The sequence below is a fragment of the Pseudoliparis swirei genome, chromosome 23 (assembly GCF_029220125.1).
Source record: "Pseudoliparis swirei isolate HS2019 ecotype Mariana Trench chromosome 23, NWPU_hadal_v1, whole genome shotgun sequence".
Taxonomy (NCBI): Eukaryota; Metazoa; Chordata; class Actinopteri; order Perciformes; family Liparidae; genus Pseudoliparis; species Pseudoliparis swirei.
The window spans coordinates 3,118,331-3,124,330 of NC_079410.1; the positions used below are offsets into that span (position 1 = coordinate 3,118,331).

A 6,000-nucleotide genomic window follows, 5' to 3' on the forward strand; every position below is an offset into this window, starting at 1 on the left:
ATTGACCTGTGTTTAAAGAATATACACTAGTCTGAACTAGTCTATCCTTATGTAGCTCTGGTATTTTAGTCAAACTATAAGTGACTTTATATCATTTCGACAAAACATTTCAGGATCTAACCTCAAGTTAAAACAGGTGTAAATGTATACTTAATGAGCTGTTGTATTTGTCAAAGAGGTATTTTGAACATGCTCCATTGCAGGCCGTAATATGTTGTTAAAGATAACAACCTCACACACACAGTTCATAGTCCATCCTTATGGGCCGCCCTGGATTTCTATCTCACTTTAAAGGATTTCATATTTAACCTCACACACACACACTTTTCTAGTGTATCCTTATGGGGCCCTGTCATCTCATTCTCGCTTTAAGTGACTTCACATCATTTGTACAACACATTTTAGCATTAAACCTCCGGTTATTATATATATATATAGTTCTACTTTGTGAGCTGTTTTAGGTTTTAAAGTGTATTTTGAATATGAATCAGTGTAGCCCCCTATATGTTATTGTTAGACTTTAGAATAGGCCATGCACACTGCTTTAAGTTATTTGCCATTGAATAGACTTTTCAAATAAAGTCAATTCGGTAACTTGTGAGTATCTCAACAAGCATCATAACTATAATTTCTAAATGCAGTCTTTTTTTCAATCTGAATCCCAGGTGACCAACAATCAGGCTGCTGCTGTCGCAGTGGACAACTCTTCAGATATGACTTCCCTTGGTGAATGTCTCTCAAATGCAGCTACAGACCAGGTAAGGGAGTAAGGTACACACTGATGTCTCTATATATGTACACGATGTAGCTCTATCAAGATAGGGATGTGTTCTCATTGCTTTTCTGATGCAGCATGTCAGTCAGCTAACTCATGGAGTTATTCGATGAACTTCAGATTGAGGGTTTCGTCTTAATCTTAGACTCGTATATCTAGTCTTGCAGCCAGAGAGCCAGTTAACCTCACACACACACATTTGTTTCTGGTCCATCCTTATGGGGTCCTGGGATTTCTATCTCACATAAACTGATTTCATGGTTAACCTCACATGCACACACACTTTTCTTGTTTATCCTTATAGGGCCCTCTCGTCTCATTCACACTTTGAGTGACTTCACATCATTTGTACAACACATTTCAGCATCTAACCTCAGGTTATTACATGCATATATTGTTATACTCTGAGCTGTTATATGTTTTAAAGTATATCTTGAATATGGACCAGTGCAGCTCCTATTTGTTCTTGTTGGACCTCTAGAGCATGCCATGCACTCTGCTTTAAGTTATGTGCCGTTTAAGAAACTGTTTTCAAATAAAGTCATTTTGGTAACTTGTGAGTATCTCAACATGCATCATTACTATAAGTTCTAAATGCAGTCTTTTTCAATCTGAATCCCAGGTGTCCAACAATCAGGCTGCTGCTGTCGCAGTGGACAACTCTTCAGATATGACTTCCTTGGTGAATGTCTCTCAAATGCAGCTACAGACCAGGTAAGGGAGTAAGGTACACACTGATGTCTCTATATATGTACACGATGTAGCTCTATCAAGATAGGGATGTGTTCTCATTGCTTTTCTGATGCAGCATGTCAGTCAGCTAACTCATGGAGTTATTCGATGAACTTCAGATTGAGGGTTTCGTCTTAATCTTAGACTCGTATATCTAGTCTTGCAGCCAGAGAGCCAGTTAACCTCACACACACATTTGTTTCTGGTCCATCCTTATGGGGTCCTGGGATTTCTATCTCACATAAACTGATTTCATGGTTAACCTCACACATGCACACACACTTTTCTTGTTTATCCTTATAGGGCCCTCTCGTCTCATTCACACTTTGAGTGACTTCACATCATTTGTACAACACATTTCAGCATCTAACCTCAGGTTATTACATGCATATATTGTTATACTCTGAGCTGTTATATGTTTTAAAGTATATCTTGAATATGGACCAGTGCAGCTCCCTATTTGTTCTTGTTGGACCTCTAGAGCATGCCATGCACTCTGCTTTAAGTTATGTGCCGTTTAAGAAACTGTTTTCAAATAAAGTCATTTTGGTAACTTGTGAGTATCTCAACATGCATCATTACTATAAGTTCTAAATGCAGTCTTTTTCAATCTGAATCCCAGGTGGTCAACAATCAGGCTCCTGCTGTCGCAGTGGACAACTCTTCAGATATGACTTCCTTGGCGAATGTCTCTCAAATGCAGCTACAGACCAGGTAAGGGAGTAAGGTACACACTGATGTCTCTATATATGTACACAATGTAGCTCTATCAAGATAGAGATGTGTTCTCATTGCTTTTCTGATGCAGCATGTCAGTCAGCTAACTCATGGAGTTATTCGATGGACTTCAGATTGAGGGTTTCGTCTTAATCTAAAACAAGTTAAAACAAGTATTAACTTGAGGTTAGATCCTAAAATGTTTTGTTAAAAAGATATAAAGTCACTTATAGTTTGAATAAAACCCCAGGGCCCCATAAGGATAGACTAGAAACAAACATGTGTGTGTGTATGTGAAATTAACTGTCTCTCTGGCTGCAACACTAGATATATATGTGTAAATGTATACTTAATGAGCTGTCCTCATTTTCAAAGAGGTATTTTGAACATGCTCCATTTTGCAGGCCATAATATGCTGTTGAGACAAAACAACCTCACACACATCCTTGCTTTCCTATCCTTGTGGGGCCCTGGCGTTTTATTTGAACTATAAGTGACTTAATATAATTTTAACAAAACACTTTAGGATCTAACCTCAAGTTAATACAGGTATAAATGTATACTTAATGAGCTGTCCTCATTTTCAAAGAGGTATTTTGAACATGCTCCATTTTGCAGGCCATAATATGCTGTTGAGACAAAACAACCTCACACACATCCTTGCTTTCCTATCCTTGTGGGGCCCTGGCGTTTTATTTGAACTATAAGTGACTTAATATAATTTTAACAAAACACTTTAGGATCTAACCTCAAGTTAATACAGGTATAAATGTATACTTAATGAGCTGTCCTCATTTTCAAAGAGGTATTTTGAACATGCTCCATTTTGCAGGCCATAATATGCTGTTGAGACAAACAACCTCACACACATCCTTGCTTTCCTATCCTTGTGGGGCCCTGGCGTTTTATTTGAACTATAAGTGACTTAATATAATTTTAACAAAACACTTTAGGATCTAACCTCAAGTTAATACAGGTATAAATGTATACTTAATGAGCTGTACTCATTTTCAAAGAGGTATTTTGAACATGCCCCATTTTGCAAGCCATAATATGCTGTTGAGAATGTATTAAGTTTTAAACAAAAAACTGTTGTGGAGAATAATACTATTTATATTTCTCAGTGACTGGGAGTCTTTTATGTTCTCTGAACGATGTCAGTACTCCATTGGATAATCTTTGTGTTCGATGCAATAGTGTTTCAGCTCTAATTAAGATGTACAATTCTTAAACCTATAACCTTTTTTTTGTGCCTACTTAGAGAAACCCACTGCTGTAAAAAGAAACTGGAGACCACAGGAGTGTGCAGCTGTTGAACGACATTCAAGGAGATTTATTGTACTTAACAAAGTTCCTGGGAAAATGGACTGTCAGCGCTGCATTTCAGCCGAGCCTCAAGCCCTGAGTGACAGAGACTGGAGAGCAGTCAAGTATTTCATTAAAAATAGAATAACATCTCTGAAAACAAAATGTTGTAAAAAGTGAAAAGTAGACTAATGTTGATATTTTCTTTGAGGAAATCCTATTAAAGTTGTGGGTGGCACTTTATAATAAGAACACACTATTTAACATTATTAAAGCATGAATACACATTGAGTTCATCATTTATAAAGCATTATTCAAACATGAATCCTCATTAGTAACTCGGTATGCAATTCATTCATTCACAGTTATAAATGTTTAATTCTTGATTAATAAGAGTAGGGTTTCACACTTTATAAATGATGGATTTGTCATTTGTAAATGAAGTATTAAGGACTTATAGATGATTACGAAATAATTTGTAAAGTGTTAGTAAATTATTTTAAAAAGCAGCAATTCATGATTAATTCAGGTAGTTACTACTCATTAGTTAAGTATTAGTTAAGCATGTTCTGTGGACTAATTTAAAGTGAAGACTATTTATGCTTTACAAAGCACTTATAAGCAGTCTCAAAGCTAGCATAAGTCTCAGTTATCTTCTTAACAGAAAAAGGAAATAGACACAAGACAAATATGTGAATATGCATTCACATATTTACGTAAATATGATGGTGCTGGGATGCCATGCCCGTCAGTGGCACAGTGTTCCATAGTTTGTTGGCACATAGCTACATATTATTGATTATGCTAGCTATGGCTGGCCCCAGTTCTGGCTAGCCTGCTAGCTCGCCAGCTAACAAGCCGTCACTGGTCCAGAGAGGCATCGGCACGCGCCACCTTAGTTCTAAGTAGGCCAACCCAGGTGATGGCGAGATACTCATCAATCATTTGTGCGAACAAACTATGAAACATGCTACTGATGTGCATCAGCTAACATCAACTGTTCGGCACTACGTGGGCCACTGCGTGTGCACTCTAGGAGGACCCGATGAGTCCCACGTTGCCTGTTCAGAAAGTCTCAGGCCCATCATCTGGCCAGATTTATTTTGATCAGGCACTATGATGGGACACAGCGGGTCCTTCGCGACCAATGCACATCAGTCTGCTGGTAAAATTATTGATAATGAGTATCTCGCTATCACCTGGATTGGTCTACTGACAACCGAGGTGCCAGTGCCTCTCTCTGGACCAGTGACAAGCTTGCTAGCTGGTGAGTTTGTAGCTATGTGCAAACACACTATGGAACACTCGTGCAGACGGGCATGACCTCCCAGCACCATCATATTAATGTTTTATAACTTTGTCTTGTGTGTATCTCCTTTTCTGTTGAAAATATAAGAGTTCTGCTAGCTTTGAGGCACTGCTTAGAAATGCTTTGCAAAGCATAGATAGTCTTCACTTTGGATTAGATCACAGAACATACTTAACTAATACTTTACTAACGAGTAGTAACTACCTGAATTAATTTTGAATTGCTGCTTTTAAAATCATTTACTCACTTTGCCCTTACACTTTAATTTACAAATGGAATCCATCATTTATAAAGAATGCAACCCCAATCTTATTAAACAAGAATGAAACATTTATAACTGTTTATGAATTGCATACTAATGAGTTACTAATGAGGATTCATGTTTGAATAATGCTTTATAAATGATTAATTCAGTGATTGTTCATGCTTTACTAATGCTAAATAGTGTGTACTGTATAAAGTGCTCCCAAGTTATGTCTTTTCGACGACAACATGTTGGTTAACGTGTCAATAGACACATGTTCATGTTTTCTTTGTCCGAATTAAGTTTTCTGTTAAATATGTTTGTTAACATGTACCAATAGACGTTTGTTCATGTGTGTGTGTTATTAAAAACCTGCTCAATCGATTTGGAGAAGGTTTCATGGCTTAAAGTGTTGAGCATAAGGTAATTCTATGAATACAATGTTAATGCCTTGTCTATCTAAGAGTCACTCTTTGGTTAGTCCTGCTATGCCTTTGGTAAGCAAGGAAAAACAATGGATAACATGGTTGCTTCCAGATAGTATTAATGTGTCTTGCTAAGATATATAAACGAGAAATGCGGGACCAGCAAAGATATAAAACCTTGACATGTAAATGTGTGTGTGAGAATGGGCCCCACAAGTTGTGAATGCTAGAAACGGACCCCACGAAGTAACCAAAAAACTAGCGCAAAGAAAATAGTTTGGAAATTTGATAAATGGAATAGATATTAATTTAATAGATTTTTTTGTTATGCTGCCTGATTTTTTACAGAGTTGTAGAACCACTAGAAAGGGTGGGCCCCACAATTGGGTAAAACAAGTTCAGGCCCCACAAAGGAGGTACGCAAGGATGTGTGTGTGTGTGTGTGTGTGTGTGTGTGTGTGTGTGTGTGTGTGTGTGTGTGTTCAGGGGAATG

At 37.5% G+C, this 6,000-nt stretch overlaps 1 long non-coding RNA gene across 3 annotated transcripts; it reads left to right on the forward strand.

Moving 5' to 3' along the window:
* The first annotated feature begins 654 nt into the window (after positions 1–654).
* Positions 655–4,277, forward strand: LOC130188411 (uncharacterized). Of its 3 annotated transcripts, none has more exons than XR_008830615.1 (3): positions 655–758; positions 2,130–2,221; positions 3,486–4,277. It is a non-coding gene; the product is annotated as an uncharacterized LOC130188411 (long non-coding RNA). The 3 variants fall into 3 exon arrangements; XR_008830614.1 differs by lacking the exon at positions 655–758 and adding an exon at positions 1,468–1,489; XR_008830613.1 differs by lacking the exon at positions 655–758 and adding an exon at positions 1,703–1,883.
* Positions 4,278–6,000: the final 1,723 nt, after the last annotated feature.